We start from the raw sequence: 17,907 nt of genomic DNA, 5'->3' as shown, positions 1-17,907 counted from the left end.
GTGATAGACATGCTTGTTTGTTGATTCATTTTAGTATGAAAACTGATAAAATACAATAATTGTCAAATAAAAAATTAGAATCTCTTCTTAGTATGCAGAATATTTTCCCCATAACACCCACCACTGTTAATAGTAGTTACTTATATGACTCCACCGTGACTCTGCTGTGTTTAGTCTGAGATATACCCAAAAGTAATGTTAAATGATATTTAGAATTTCATTATTGAAAATAAATTTAGCCGAGAGTGTGTCAGATTTCAGATGTTTGGTTTTTAGTGTTCAAAATAACTGACTGCATATGCATTCATAAGAATTTTATATGTTTTCCATAGCCTACAGAAGTCCTGAAACTGAGTGATCTTAGTTGATGGCCCATGAATTTTCCTGTCTGAAATTAAACTTTACTTATTTCAACAACTTTTATCAAGGTTATATAGATACAAAAATGTTGTACTGTTTACTTGCATGATAAAGCCATTCATAGCAATTTCTAATTCACATGAAAACTGTCAAAGTGTGTGTTATGGTTTCAGCAGACTTTTGCTGGCAAGCCTTGCTGGAGTGGCTAAGGCATGACTTAAAACCCCAAAGGTCTCAACTATGTTCATTAGATCTCTGTAAGAAGTTATGTCCCCAGTGAAAGGAAGCGCAAAGAGGAGCACATCCCTCTGCTCCTGGTGGGTCAGCGTAAGCTGCTGGTGCTCACGTGCCCGGCTGAGCAAGCTGCAGTGGCTGGTATTGAGAGCAGAGCTTTTGCTTTTGCCACTCCTTGCATTTGGCCTCTCTGTGGCCGTGCTGGCCCCAGCATTGCCCAAGAATGTAAGCCATTGTTTATCACGAGCAGCGCCGGAGGATCTGAGTGTCTGAATTCCCCTGTCAGAGAGTAATATACAAGGTTTTCCAGGGGATTTGGATTTTTATTGCGTTTATTTATAGAGACTGCTCTGGAAGTTTAATTGGGCCTGAAATTTTTTACAAAGCTGGTGGATGTAGGCAGTTTCTCTAACTACCAGTGACAAGGTGTTTCCATTCAAAATAAACCAGAAAAGCTCCTGTAAGTAACTAGCAAAGTCATTACTTTAAGTCAGAAACTGCTATCAGCTTCCAGTAGTAAATTACAGCTGAAGTTATTCTTTCTGGGTTCAGAAAGGCAAAATAAAAATAACATGGACTAACTCATACACTGACCAACTCTGCTTTGCTTAATCAGTTTAAATAATATTTTACTGTCCAAGAAGTCTTATTTAGTTTAATAAAACTAAAAGCTGTTTCAGTTTATGCTCATTATTAGTGAGGATGACATGTTTTTATCCATGGTTAGAGTATTAACTGAGCTCATCAGTAATTCAATTTAGTTAGGAACTATCCCTAATCTGAATTAAAATACAAAAAAAAAAAAAAAAGGCATGAAAGCTAGGAAAAGCTAGTGATTTTCCTAGACTAACTAACCCATGATAGCGTTGTACCCAGTACTTATTAAATATATTTTTTTTAAATAAATGAGTGTGAAGTTGTGTCTCTAACTAAATAATATAGCAATCCTTCAAATAATTGATCTAGGTTAACATGTGAGTCATCAAAGTACCCTGAAGCTTAATAGGAGTATACAAAAGACTATCACAGGATCAATCAATGGTCTGTCTATCTTGGTACATCAAATCCAAAAATGGCCAATAGTGAATGCATAGGCAATAGAAAAACAAGGAAAGCCTACCTCCCCGTGACACTCCAAGGGATTTCTAGAGCCCAAAGGAGTACCTCACTTCAATAGCCATATGGATGGGGTGTTCATTAGTTTGTCTAAACTTTTATTTTATTTTAAATCATGTAAGCTTTTAACATATTCTCTATCTTGTAGCAATAAGTACAAGGTTTTCTTTGGCTTTTGAGAAAAATAATGTATTTCAGGGGATAAAAATTTTCCACTTGCTGCCACCTACTATAGCTGCTCCATAGCTCCTGTGTTAAAATTGACAGAGAATAGTTTTTACTATTCTTGAGTATAGTTGTATAGTTTTTGCTATTGCTTGAATAGTTTTTGTTATTCTTCTTATGTATTATTGTTATTAACCCAGTCAACATGTTAGTCAACTAGTATTTCAAAATATGAGAGAGAATGTTGTGCTGGGTGCAATGTGAAGGTTCTTGAACTTGGCAGATAAAAGTGAAAACTGTGGGCATGAAAGTGTTCCCAACATTTTTCACCCTGGTGCTCTAAAGGATACAGGTCATACAGGTCATATGTTGGTCCATCTATGAAGTACTCAGACCCAAACAGATGATCTACTTGGAACCTTATGCCAACTGACTACAGTAGCAACTAATTTGATCATTTTTTTCCTTTGGAAGAGAAAACTGGGATGAAATAATTCATTGTAGAAGAATCACGTTAGCAGAATGACCTTTCTCATTTAAAGTGTATATAAATGTCATTGTGTTTAATTTCTATTGTTTATAGTACATATATGTTTATAGTATTATATGTATATATATATGTATATAGTATTATATGATGTTTATAGTACATATAGTACTATATACATATATGTATATAGTATTATATGATGTTTATAGTACATATAGTACATATAATACATATGTGTGATAGTATCTCTGTGCCAGACAGTGCACAAACATGAAAGGTCACAACATCATGTATCTGCTGGAAAGAGACTGGAATATAAGGTGAAAAAACAGTAGGTTTATTCTCATCAGGTAAAAAAAAAAAAAAAAAGTGTAATGTTTCTGAAACAGCTAGGAGCAACATGAGAAGCCGTGAAATTACCTTCATTGCAGTGTTAGTGCAGTGCTCTATTAGTACAGAAAGGGTTGAAAGAAAGTGGTCTGGTATGTAAGATGAGCCATAAGAAAGGAGAATGATATAAAAATTGAACTATCCACAGCCTCCTTGATTATGAGGATTTCAGGTATCTCTTTCCCCCTTGTACTACTTCTGCAGTAGTTTGATTTCAGTTGCTATACAACTAATTAATCCCAGAGAAAGAAAGATGATGTTAATCACTATTATGGTTGTAATTATGAGATTTTGATATTAATTATATCCCCTTGGTCTGCTTTTGAAGCATGTGAGGGGTCAATTTGCACTGTATAGTTAACCCAGGCAATATCAAAACATAGAAATAAAGACTTGCATAGCTCAGCTATGAGCAATTATGAAAGGATGTGTTTATTTATTTATTTATTCAGAATTTACTTTTGTGCAATGTCTGCAAGCATCTGTGAGGAAAAAGAATACAACCACAGTTCTTTTTGGGTATAGTAACCTCATTTTCTCTGTGACCGTTTCTTAATCACCTTGGAAGGTTTTGGAGTTCCATCCCATTCCTTGCTGTTTGGCTAGCACAGGGGGAATTGTAAAAAGAGGAACTTCAAAGCTGACAAAACCGTTGCGGTTTTGATCTCATCTTAGCTGCAGGATGGTGGGGTTAGCAGCCCAGGAGAAAGTGGAGCTGGAAGTCCAATCATATTCTTACTATTTCTACCCATTTCATCTGAAAATTACTTCTTCATTCCAGTTAATTGTACCGTTTAAATAGTCAGTAATGAATGAGGTGAAACAGGAACAACAGAACAGACAGCCAGGGACATATATAAAGTGGGGTTCCTTCCTTCCCCTCCTCTCCTCTTCCCTTTTCTCCTCTCCTCCTGTCCCTGCCTCCCTCCCTTCCTGCCTCCCATTTATTGGCAGTTTGCATGCTTGTATGTTGATTCCTAGGAGAATACAATTTCATACTTCCAAAGCAATGATCTCCAGCCTGTGATTCAGCATTAAGCATGAAATATTATATGTACAATATTACAAGCCTGAAATAATGTAACGTGAGTTACATGCAAAAGATAGCATGTTTGATTATAAATGGTAACTGTGCCATCTGATTTTGAAAGGTGTTTGGGTGAGCAGCTGGAGCAGCTGCTTGCCTTCCCCCTAGCAGAAGCTCAGCAGCCCTCCACTGACCAGTTGTTGCCTTAGTTTGCGACATATCTGCCTTCTGTTTCTATGTACTGTATGCTTAGAGGCCTCCTAAGGAGGTAATGTCTGTACACATTGCTTTTTTTGTGATACTACATGACGTGTCCAGGCTGGAATTGGTGCGTTGCTGTTCTCATGCAAATCCTTTGGCCACCGCAGATGCAAGAATTAAAGGTAGAGTTGAAGTGCAGCCTCACGTAGAGGAGGGAGTGGAAGAGGTCTTTGTAATCCCTCTGCTTATTTCTGTATTTCAGCGCATAGTGTTCAAGAAATGTTTGTGTCTCCTACTGTTAGATTTCTTAACAACTTTGAAAGACAAATCCCTTTCTTTGATCCGTGCTTCAGGCTGAATCCTAAATTCTGTGTTCAGTTGGTAGTCATTTTCTGCTTGAACCTTTGCAGTCTCGATTTGGTTTCAGGGTTGCCATTATAGCTCCAGGTGCTGCTCGGCCCTCGGCCTGGGCAGGTCACGTCCTGGCCTGAGCGCCAGCCACAGGGCAAAGGCAGCGAGGAACCTACCTCTGTGACACTCCTAGGTTTTCTTTTCTGGCGGAGAATATAGGTTTTTGTGTACTTAATGACAACTTTCATAGAAAAAGCGGGTGAAACGTTTCAGCTGGTAACTTTGAAGTGCTCCACGCCGGCTGACTTAGGGCGCCGCCTTGTCCAGCTGCTTAACTGTGGCCTTACCCTGCCATCTAGTGTTGAAAGCATCAAATTTCGACTTCATCGAAGTGATTAGGGCACTGTTTTCTTTTTATGATAAAACATAAAAATATGAATGAAATGAAGAAAAAGCATGTGCTAGCGTGAAACAATTGTAAAAAAGAAAGTGACAAAATACTCAATACAAGTAGTGGGTTTTGTTTTCTTGAATAGAGCTGCTCTTGTCTGTAGATTCACTCAGGGAGCTATAAAAATTTTTATTACAGTCACATGATTTTAAACTCTCCTTTGTGTATTTAATAGAAAATGTATTTCAGGAGTGAGTCCAGATGTTCTTTAGACAGTATCTGTTGGCTTAAACAGGCACTGAGCACTTTAGATAATTAGCTGTCAGATTTTTATCTGTTTTTCAGACTGTTTACTTTGGAGAGTTTCATACTCGTATCCGTGTCATGTTTGATTTCTGAATAATTAGTTGTTTATATGGGCTTTTAAAACTAAAAAAAAAAAAAATCATTGCTGATTTTCCAAATCCAACAAGATGGGGCCTTCTTTAACAGACAGATTACTTTTGCCTGTGCAAAGTGTGGAAAGTATTGAACCAGAAGCTGTGGTAGAGCACAGCCTTCTGTCTCAGTGTTCCCCCTGAAAAACTCTGGAACAAAAACCATATAAGTTAAATATGATTTTTTCTTGTATTTGGTATTGGCTTACAATACCAAACATATGGTATGGCAAACATATCCAAAGGATATGACAGGATGGAAAGACATTGACTATGTTAGGGATCACAGTGCATTTCATCTGGGAAAGTAGGCTGTCCCCTGCTATTCTAGTTCCTGGATGGAAGACTACTTGCAGATTGCAAGTAAATCAGTGGTGGAATTGCTAATGAGCACTGTACCACTAGAGTGGAAGCAGTGAAAATATTTCTATTACTCCTGCTATGCTAGGAGGGAGAGAAAACAATGGAAGAATAAAGGCAATTAAAAGCAATTCAGAGGGAAATTTGAGGGCAAAGAAATTAAAGAAACACATTTTATGCTTAATAAAGTTCAGATCCATAAACAGCAAAATCCATCCCATAACCTTTCACTTGGTGGAGTTGACTAGTTTGCAATTATTGAAAGACCTTTTCTTTAGACTAAAGTAGGCTCATTTCCTATTCTGAAGTCTGAAATGCTTTCTTCTTATGTTTCAATCTTATCAAAATTTATGAATGAATCATAGAAGAATTCCATAAAATGCCAGAAAACTTTAGTGTTTGATATGCACAATGGATTCTCCATGGTGCCACTAATCTTACTTACCAAATGTTAGTACTACCTTTGGTCCATCCCTGAACATTGTTCTCTGAAAGCACCATCTCAATAAATAAATAAATAAATAAATAAATAGATAAAAGGTGATAAAGAGAACATATCATTATTATAGACATATGGATAGCTCTGAAAAATTATGGTATGTTGTTCCATTTCTTCTATCTAGCACAGTCCATACTTTCATAGTTTATCCAGTTAGGCCAACTTTATTTTTACTTCCTTTTTTAAAGTATTTAGCAAAATGTTGATACTGTGTTGATACTTCTCAATCATTGCTGTATTCGTCTGGAATGTGAGACTGCTTAGAGTCCTTTTGGATAAACTATGTCAATACAACTGTTTTTTTACAGTGATACTATTCAGCTGTGGGTCTGTATTCATAAAGTCATTATGGTGTTTAACCAATTTTGTAATAAACTGTCAATTTAATTGAATAGAAATTATTCAGTGAGCATCTCATGATAAGAAGGCAGTGATGTTGCTTCTTATTTACGTATGCAAAATAGTAAAAAGAGATAAGCATTCAAAAATAATACAAGTCAGCTATTTTTCCAAATTTTGATAACATTCACTGAACTGCACGAAGGCACAGTAAGATTTTATTTATTATTTTTATTCATTTAATAAAAGTTTACATCTCATGCATGTGAAGGCCATGATATACTCTTGTTTTGAAGCTACATTGTAGGATATATAGATAACATAGGCTTCAAATCCGTCATACTTGAGCCCAGAAGTTTTCTGGTTATTTTCCATGAGAAAAGCTGAAAGGATGAAAATAAACTGGATTACAGTATCCTGTTGGCATGTTGAGTAGCACAGTATAGCGCATATCTCCAGAAGGATGGATCAGGAAAGTGTACATTGCATCTACTAGGTGATGACACACTTCCACATTTCCATTGGATTTGGATTGGTTTTGGTCTCTGGTCATAACTAGAAGAATTAGGGACAATTGAAAAAAAGTCTGTATTCCTTTTTCAAATGGCAATGATAAGACCTCATGGAAAAAACAGGGCGATCATGAAGTTTTTCCTAACATTTCTCAGCATATTTTAAAATGTCAATAACATCACCAATTTTTTCTTTCCTATTTTGAAGAGAGGCAAGCAAATCTTATTTGTCTGCATTTCTTTTTAGTTTTAACATTTTGAAGTACATTGACTGGTAATTTCATCTTTCACATGCTTGCTTTGTTCTAGCATACCACAAGTTTTCATCTTTCTTCTTCACAAGTGAAGGACTGGCCCATCCTCAAAGAGCTGCTTCAGCTGCAGCCCAAAAAGCATTACAGCATTCTGCAGCTCTGCAGTAGCTCACCTTTCAACTGTAGTCCACAGATATCCAGTGTTTTTTCTACTCTCTGGAAAATATGATCTTGTCTGCTGCTATTTATAGATTTTGTATACTTAGGAAGTAAAAAAAAAAAAAAAAAAAAAAAAAACCTGCTTTGTTTTGTTTTCTGTCAGATGGGCCTCATAATTTTAAAATCTAACTATATTTATAGAGTAGGGTCTTTGCTCGTTTTTGCTCTGTCAAACGTGTTATTTATATTTTAAAACATTCAATCTTTAACCTTTTTATGTTTTATTTTCTAGTATGAAGCAACTTATGAACTACATCAAAAATATATAGTACATAAAAATCAAGGACAGAATGTTCATTGTTGCATTTACAAGTTATGTAAGAAAATTGACTACTGCTAGTGCAGAGTCACTACTGCTAGTGCAGAGTCCTTATTCAGTAAGTAAAATATGTACAAATGTATTCTTGAAGCCATTAAATTCAATTGATTTGATCAGGGTTCAGTTATCCAAAAATACCTCATATAGTCTGCATGTTATAACACTCAGCACCCAGCCTTGTCTTCATTCCTTTCATAATAACTTCTCAACATCCAATTGTGTCTGTATTTTTCACAGATAAACAGGATTATTTGTTTTTAAGTCAAAGTCAACATACTTATTCAGAATTGTCAAGCATGTATACGTTATTTACATGGTAGTAAAAACTGATGGATATATGTTCAAATGTGTATTGAAATGGCAAAAAATAGCTGTTATTTTTCTAGTCAACTGCAGAAAATTTTTATGCTTCATGTGAAAATTTGCATCTCAAATAGAAGAGATGCTATGATTGCTATCCAGTAATCTCAAATCCTTTGTGGTTCCGTATTTGCATACCAAATTGCTTTGTCATTTTGAATCAAAATTTTTAAGCATTTATCTGGATAATTCTCCACATGCATTAAAAAAAAAGAAAAAAAGATTGCATAATGAGCACTAACAGAGAGGAGAAAAAAGACACAAAGTTTCACTTTTTGTCTTAAAATAGGCTTAAAGATGCTTTGATATCCACTTTAATAATGCTAAAATAATAAGCTTTCATGCTATTGTCCAGAGAATGAGAACGTTTCCAGTGTGAGAGGGACCAAATGCCTCCAAATGCCTCTCGGGAAGAGCACAGCTCGAGCCTTTCTTCATCGTTGTGGTCTGCAGCAAAACACTATGTTTAAACAAGCATACAGTGTGTATTTTCCAGGAAACTTCAAACAAACGTTATGTAACTCTGAAGGAGAACAATACAAAAGAACGGAGGGAGTATTTTGCCCTTAGTTCAGAACAACAGACTGATTTATTGTGGAGCAGCAGACAGAATAGGAGCCATGCCAATAAGAAAAGCTGTCTGGCTCTGATTCCTTTCTCCCTCCTTATCCAACATGTGTCTTCCCGTGGCTGCAGAAGAAACATGTAGAGATTGTTTATTATTATTATTATTTATTATTTTTAAAAATTTTATTTTCTGTCTTCATTGTCCCTCCAGTAACTCCTGGCACAGTTGCCATTTGCAGGCATCCATACATTTTCAGTGCCCCACCAGCCTTTCTCCCCCTGGTATGTTTGAAGAACAGTATGGAAAGGGCTCTCTCAACTTATTTACTGCTATAAACTACTGGAGTTACTCCTTAACTCTTGTAACACACGTGTATTATTTCTTAACATTTTGCACCTCAAATTCTGCTGATCATCCTGTCAGGAGGGAAGATCAACAGTATGAACTGGAGGTTGTTAATGCTCACTCAGCAAGTTAGTGAACATGGGAGGAGGGCTGGGAGTACCAGCTGAGCAGAAATGGGAAAACACACTGCTCAAGGGGCTGGTGAGGAGGGAAAATGGGAATGAAGAAAAGGAAGATTTATTTCTTTATTTATTTAATTCTTGGGTAGAAATGTCTCTTTAAGAAGGTCAAAGATAGGGCACCAGAGAAGACTGGTAAGCAGTGTAAGTCAGTACCTTGCCCTATTCTGGTCTGTAGTAATTAAAGAGCCTTATTTCCCCCCTGACACATTAGTAGTAAAAGACTATAAATTCAAAGTGTAAATCATTGTGTTTTTTTTTCAATATTTGCAGTCATTTCATCATCATATTCCAGATGTAATCAAGGTGTACAGTTTTATCTTGCATGCTATGTGTACACATACACGTGTACTACAAAGAGTTGGGCTGCAGCAAGGAAGGAATTTGTGCAGACAGCTTCACAGGGTGAAGTGTCTCTGTCTGATTCAAGCTGCTTAAATATTTTCTTAATTTCAAGTTACAGTTACAAAACTATATACTGTAAATAAACATAGCTCTTACTGCTGTGTTTGGCTATTGGTAAAAACATGTTTTTAAAATCCATATATCATTATTGGATTCTATTTTGCATTTTTCCATGAGGACAATAAAAATCAATGAGACTATTTAATTTTCAGAATGAAACTAATACTTTTATGTAACTTACTCTCCAAGGTGTCAGCAATGCATCTACTCAGTATTCAATCTCTGCTAATCCAAACAGCTGAAGTTTTATAACTTATTATCATTACTGGCATATTTTTCAATTTTCAGAAAATTTTCAATATTAAGTAAGAAAAAAATGGAAAACATACATAGCTTATAGACATACCACTTTAAAGAAATGTTATTTCTTTGCAAACATGAAATTAGCTTAATAAAAAACTTTTTGCAACTTGTTTTCCTGTAAATACTGTTGCCTTCTTTAATAAGTGCATGAAGAAAAGTGCTACTCTATTTGTAAATAACAGTCTTCTCCTATTGTTAATAGCATTTTCTGAAATACTAGATCTGTAGATGCATGGATCAGTCTGTAAAATAAAAGATGTATCTTGTGCTTCATTAAATATCTTTGTTTATTTAACTAATATTTCTTTTGGTGTTATTCATTTTCTTCAAATTTCTTTTGTAGTCTTGGAGAATTTCACAGATCAGTAACCAGAAATGAAATTTTGATGTCCAACCCTAATTCTGCTGCTAGACATTACATGTTTTATGTGAAGGTCAGGTTACCATTGACTTGTAGTATGTACTTAGATGTACAGCGTACAGACTATTTCTATGTCTTCCACTTAGAGGAAGCTCCCCATCCCTCTTCCTCTCAACTGGCTGTTGTTGCCTAAAGAAGTAGTTTTCTTATTAGTGTATTGAGACAATGTATTTTAAGATACTTCTCTTTAAATACTTGTGCTCTAGTCAAACACTAGATCATGAAGAATAAAACCAAGAAGGTCCCATAGACTTGTCTTTGTTCATAGTGTTTTTGTGGGTGGGCCCTTGCATACAGTCTTGGTTCCCATTTCCTCGTCTGTTGTGACTGGAAGCCAGTCCGATGCAATTCCCTGAAGAGCTGTTCCCTTGCCCAGACAGTGAGCAGGCAACTCCCATCTCCGCTACCTGAAAGTAATCTTTTTCCTTTTTTTTTTTTTTAATGATTTATTTGCAATTTCTATTCATGAACAGAAAGTATTTCTGTTTCTTCATTAAAGGTTCTAGACATATTTTTAGGAAGAAAGGAGAGGGTAAATCAAGATCTGCTATGTTTCTGCTATGAGAGGTAATCTGCTAGTAGCAGACAGAAATTTGAAGTTTCACAAGAGACAATTTTGGAATGTGATGTATTTCTTTGGAATCTATGTTCCATTAGCTTTTGGTGCAGCTTTGATTCAGATGTTTTGACTACATCTTGACTGTGGCTGCACATAGCCCAGGTCAAGCTGGCACCAGCCAAGCACAGATGTAGAATTTCTCCATTCCAAAGGCAAGTGGAGGTGGGGTGTGAATTGTAGCAACCTCCTGCAGTCCTGGTGCCACTCATAAACAAGTAGCATACTTAGAAATTAATTACAACAAGACGTAAAGGGGGGTGAGTGTCTAGGACAGTTTTTCTTTTTTGCTTGTTGCTGTGGCAGAAACACTCGTGGAGATCATGGAGAATTTATTTGTAAAGTTTATGGAAGGTAAATATACAAAGATAAAAATGAAATCCAAAAAAAAAAAAAACCTCCATGCAAACTGAAGAAAGAATTTGTATATTATTTTTTTTTTCCTAAAATACAGTGCCGGAACAAACAACTTGCTTTATATGTTTCTTTAAGGTGTAACTTTATTCAAGGATGGAAAATTTCTTTGTAAATTAAGCCCATGATATTCCTGAGTAGGCCCGGTGGTATTTTTTCCCTTGATTTTGATATGGTTTTATGTACCAGAAGGTGGGTTAGGTGTCTGCCCTTTCCTTCCTTCCCCTCCCATTGGAGCTCTTGTGCAGGCAGCACTGATGCAAAGCTCTGTTCTCTTGTCCATGCTGTTGATTATCATCAGCCATGATGAACTGGAGCCCTGTAGTAGATGGAGATAATGGTGATTTGCGGGCAGCTGGAAAGAGGGATATGACGATTTCTTCTCTTATTTCAGAGTTCATCGCTGTGCTCTGCTGAGTGTTTTTAGCTGATTGTGCACATTCCGACATCTCTAGATGCTCACAGCACTTCTCAGCGGATAGCGGTATTTTTTATAAGTCATTCCTTCCATGAGTTGTGGCTTTGCTCCTAGAAATGGCATAGGTGTCTCATGAAAGTGATTAAAGCAACTCTTAAGGAACACTATTGATTTAAACCACTTTGGGATTTGGCTCATACGTTAAAAGCCAGCAATCTGAAAACAAAGGATAGAGGTCTAGAAATGGAGGCATGATGTTAGATATATTTATTTTGAAAACGATGCCAGAGAATGTGGAACAAGAATTGGGGAAGTTGCCAAATCCAATTAGGAAGAACACCGCCAGGAAAAAGGAAGAACATAAAAGGGAGGGAGGGAGAGAGGCAAAGTATGAGGTGTAGATTTTTCATCATGAGGGATCATTCAAGCAGAGCTGACTCAGGGCTTCTCAACAATGTAGGCAAACATAAATTTTGCTCTCCCAGCTGCTGTGGAGTAGTGCTTTGACAGAGTGCTGGCTGAATAGCAAGAAGTGTTTAGCGTTAGGCTTGCCATGCCTATAGCCTTGAGGTGGGGAACAGTGGAAACGAGACGCCAGCAATGCCTGCTGCTTCTCCCTTCAACTTGCACCCAGACTCATTTTCCAGGACTGTGGCACAGGCTGGCAAGTCAGTGCAGCCAAGGCTGGTCTTGCCAGGGAGAGGGAAGGATAGTCTGGGCAAACTGTATCTGTCCCTTTCAACGTTTTCTTGATATGAGTGAATAAAATGAATCATACTTTATGTAAGCAATTTTGTTAGTTCAGAATTTACATTCCTAAGCCTATGTAAATATCAGTTGAAAGAGGTTGAACTCCTTTGTATTTCGGTCAGAATCTCTTCTTTATCATATTGTTCATTTACCTCATAAGTGGTCTTGTATGGAATACCACAAACTGTGATGATGGCTTCTGTCACCCATCATGTTCAGTAGATACATAAGACTTAGTGTGGTAACAGTGAAGAGCAGAAGATGTAGAAGCTGCAGATAGCCAGAAGTGACAGAGAAGCTATAAATCTTTTGATTAAAGAAGTGTAATCTCCTTTTGTTACTGGGTTTAACATGAGGCCCATTTTAATCCTTGCTGAAGACTAATACACTAATTTAGAACCGAATAAAGAGTTCTGGAGACTTTTGAGCCAAATTCCTTGTCCCTAATGTATTCAGGAACCAGGTTTTCAAGCAAATCATTCTGTTTATTCATTTTTGGAACAGAAATGGCATAAAATGCTTTAGTGTGTTAAGTAATGCCTTCCTCATAGACACCTTGTTAGAATAATTGAACTAGCAGTCAGCATAGCAAAACATTAGGTATTGCTCTACCAAGATGTAACTGCAGAGCTTTGCTTTAACAGACTAACAAACAAAATGAGAACAGAGAGTTTTACATTGATTTCAGTTGCAAACTTGCTAAAAATGAGCATTCACTATGAAGCAAAGTCTGCAGAAGACTGAAATATCACATAAATCTTTTACTACTGGAAAGCACAAAGAATGTCAGTGGGGCTAATGTTTTGTCCTCTTACTCCTTCGTACCCCCATGAAGCATATTAAGTAAAAAATATTTTGAGTTCTGTATACCAAAAATAAAAACGGATCCATGAGAGAAAACTATGTTTTGAACATGAATAGGACCCCAACACAATGTTGGGTTTTATTATCTTTGGATATAATAACATTGGATAAGGGGGAGATAAATTAGAAAGTATTTGGAGGAACAGTCCTGCATCTAATACATTTTTTTAAGTGCAATAACTCTTGAAGGTAAAATGTTTTAAAGCATATTGATTTCTTGAAGGGAAGAAAAAAAGAAAAAAAAAAAACAACTAAGCTATTTTAGAGGCTTTTTGAGACATCCAGCCTTTGGAAGGTCCATTGAACGAGGAGCTTTTTCCACCCACCTTTGGAGAGGAGTACATTTGCTAATCTAAATTTATCAGGATATGAGACATTGATCATGACCCATGAAATGTTTTATCCAGCTGAAAGTACTTTGTGTACACAGAATGGCTTTTATTTGTCCTCAAAGAGACTTTTTGCAGACTTTAATAGTTCTTGGGCTGATCGTTGTGTTAGCAAAAGGGACTTGCAAGTAACAGCTTGTATTACTGTGTTACTCAGTGACATTTAGAAACCAGAAACCACTTCTGTTTGTTGTGTTTGAAAACCTGTTTTTCTGAACATGTAAGGAGCTTAAGAATTGTTACAAGAGCAAATGAGGAAGTGTTTTCTGTGTTTCACATAGTCATCACTTTACTTAATCGATTACGAATTTAGTCATCATTGAAAATCAATGGACAGTTTCACAGACCACACTAGTCACTTATGTGCTGAGCAGCAGTGGAGAAATTCTGATGTCGTATGACTTTCTCTTAATTCCTGCTTACAATAGGCTTAACCTTTCCTGACCATTTGCTTTCTAAGCATGAACTTAGAATCCCACCTTTTTTTCCTTTCTTTTGCATTCAAGTTCAGACAAACTTTCTGAGATTTATCCTATTCTTCTAATACAAATTCTCATGAATTCATGAAGCTGCTGTGGTGACAGTCTTTAGTATTTTTCCCCAAAAGCTGTCAGGAAATGAAGGAGATTGGCAGGCATGCTGGAGGTTAGGACCCTCTCCCCACACTGGCTGCTGAATTGAGTACTGCCTATATTTTCCTTGGATCAGACACCAGACTTCTTCACCCCTCATTTTCTGCAGGTATAACACTCTTTAATTGTCCTCTGCAGAAGTAATCCAAGGATAGGGCTACCCCTCTAGGAAATTCTAATAGCATTATAGTAAAAACAAACAAACAAACAAACAAAAAAAAAACCTGAACAAGCTATCAGGCTGGTGAACACCCAAAATGCTAACACTGATTTGCCTCTTTCTGGCTTGCAGATAACCCAAAAATTATTTTAGACAACTACAGAGATTTCACTTAGGTTTATTTTTGTTCTGATCACAAGATATCTGTTTATGTACTGTGTATGCAGGACTAGTTTTCATTTAATTTAATTTAATTTAATTAATTAATTATTTATTTTTCATGGAAAAAGTGCACTTAGGATTTTCTGCTTTGCATTAATCACTTGTCGGAGTCACCAGAAATACTAAGTACCTTGGCTGGTCTTTCATGACTCTGGGCTGTAAATGGTACTTTCCAAGATGATTTACCAGGTAGATAAGATAAAGGTTTAAATGGTTAAGTGAGAAATCAGAAATATGTTTTGCCATTTGAGGTGAGAGCAATTGCCACCAGGATATTACTAGAGTTACCAGTGCTGTATTTATGTCTGCTTTTGAGCAACAATATAAAAGCAGTCACCTTAATATATGTTTTCATTTATCCTTGGTTGGAATGTTATGATAATTGCTCCTAAAGTTTCATGATCCATACCTTTCTGGTGTGGAGATCAGTTCTGCTACACAATGGTTCTTCACAAATAAAGTTAAAGAAGCTAGTTGAAAGGGCAGGGGCTATTGTATTGTAGTACTGTTGTTCTTTGTGAACACGGGAGCCTAATGCTTTCTGATATATGTAGGTGGTTTTAGGCTTAAAGTCTGGGCATTATTGACCTCAAACCACTAAAGCCTCAATTCACACAGGTCGTCTAACTGTGGTATTGCTTCACATCTCGATGAAGTCAAAGTAAATTGACAACTTTGACAAAAGAGATGGTTGTGTTCTTCTCCCTAGTGCCTCTGCCAGGCATCCCTTCTTCTTCCCTTGAGCCAGCACTAATATTTGTGAAGCTACGTGGTCAGTCAGCCCAGAGAATTGATCAGACTAGCACTGATAAACAATTCCTACCAAGAAAAAAAAAAAACTTTTCAGCCTGACCACCTTGTCAGCTTGTGTTATATTGGCTTAAACATCACTTTTTTTTTTCCTATTTTAACAACACTACAATTATGTTTTGTTATATGTTTGTTGATGTAAAAGCCATAAAAATTTAAAATTTGCAGATACTATTTGTGTTAATAGACTTCTGTGAAGCAGGGATAACTCAAATCCATTAAGCATGTACGAGTATGTTAGAATACATATACACATGTATATGAACACACACAAACATAAGCACACACATTCTAATACTATAAAAGCACAGAACTAAATTTAAGGGATGTTTTGAGTAAAATGCTGAAGTAGAGAAGAGCTCAGGAAATACCAGATTTTTCTTAGAAAACTGTGCTAGAAAAGGTTGATCTGAGGATGATAGCAAGTGTTTTAGGTCCTCATCAGTCAACATAACCTCAGCTTATAGGATGATCATTAATCATTGTTTTCCTAGTGCAGATAGAAGCTGTAGCCAGAAACTGCAGATGGGAGAAAAGACAGAGCCGCTAGAAACAAAATAAAGCTTGAAGACTTGTATTCATCCAAATATTTATCAATGTCATTGTGCCCCCAAATCATTCAGTCTCCATAAACTATCTCATATATTTGAAAGAATTCAGATGTCCTTAAATTTACTTTTTTCCGAGACAATCCAGGGATACCAACCTGTTAAACACTGAAGCCCCTGCCCCTTGGATTGATTTCATCCAGGCAAATCAAGATACAATGTTTAGTTTGTGCCAGCACTAGGAAAAGGGTCATGGGACAGGGTGAACTGAAATGTGTTAGCTAATCACAACCTCCCTTCAGCCCTCTTTTCTAAACTAAGTAAAACCTCAGTGGGTGAAGAATAAAGCAGTCACGCTAAATCCATCAGATTCTGTAGACCTATCAGTGACACCTAGCTGTCAGCAGTATCAGCGGCCATCAATAACATTAACATGGACACCTGACCTTTGTTCATAGGCGATGGAAATCTTTGATCAAGGGTACAAGTGTTGTAGTAAACTGACTCATGTCTGAAATCAAACTGAAATGGTTAAAAAAAAAAGGGTAAACAAAAAAAAAACCCACCCCTTACACCCCTTGGAGGTATCTGAAGTTGTCCTAAATGCTACACAAATGTATTAAATATAACTTACCTTCTGTTAGAAGAAATTCTAAAGGAATTGAAATATTCATATTCTTAGATAATGAAATTTTCCTTGGGAAAAATAAGGTACAGTTCAATTTTAAAATATCCCAATAGTACGTTAAGCAACATTTGAAGACGTTGAGTCTTCCCTTTAGCTTCATTAAAATCTATTTTCCAGTTCTCTAATGTGTGATGAAATGTTTAATTCAGGATTCCCAATTTTGTTCTTAAGGAAAATATTTCTCTTAAATATATATGGAAAAAAGACATTTACATTTATTATTCTTTGAAATATAATATTTTAATTACTCTGAATTTAAAGAACATGAGTGATAGTGAAATATGAGACATCTGAGGGATTCTATTTATGTCATGTCTTATACAGATAGTACTGGTCATAGGTAAGGTATTCTAAGCTTCTTTACAACTTGCAGTGCTTGGGCCTGATTTACTAGAGTTAATTACATAGGCTTATTTGTCAAATGTAAAAATTTACAGAATATAGTGCTTGTCATGATAAACTACTCACTTCGTGAATTTAATAAATCATTACATTGCAGGCATTAAAATATCAATACATTTTATTTATTATGATTTTGAAACTTGCGCTTTTTCCCGGATTCCACAAGAGGGCAACATGTACCAGGCATTTAACTACAAGAGTGTTAAAGTCCTTTCATTGTTCAACAGACTTGGATGAAATTCATTGATTTTGCATTTAGCATTCTTCTGTATTAATTTGTACTGTTATCTAAACTTTTCATATTGATAGGTGTTAATAGAAACCAATCCTGGTTTATATGGTACTGAACGTGAGTGTTGTTACATGTACTTATAATTGATTATGATTAAGGTTTAATAGGCATTTCATTTATCACTTGGACTGTCTTAACAACAGCACTCTTTTATTGGAAATTCTGTCATGGCTAACAAAAACTTTTAGTGTCTCTTAGAAGGTCACACATTGGCAAAGCATATGTTAATATTCATGATGGAGGTAGGTTAACAGCAATGTTCTGAGGTTTCCTGAAGGAACAAAAATTCAATAATTTTGCACAACAGAAGGATATGGTCTTTGCAGTGTATGTAAAAAAGCAACTAGACTTGTAAAAGTGTAATTTTCATCTGAATAGTCCTCCTGCAATAATTCAC

Source organism: Cygnus atratus, chromosome 1 (assembly GCF_013377495.2).
Source record: "Cygnus atratus isolate AKBS03 ecotype Queensland, Australia chromosome 1, CAtr_DNAZoo_HiC_assembly, whole genome shotgun sequence".
In the NCBI taxonomy this organism is placed as follows: Eukaryota; Metazoa; Chordata; class Aves; order Anseriformes; family Anatidae; genus Cygnus; species Cygnus atratus.
This window is presented reverse-complemented; position numbering follows the sequence as displayed.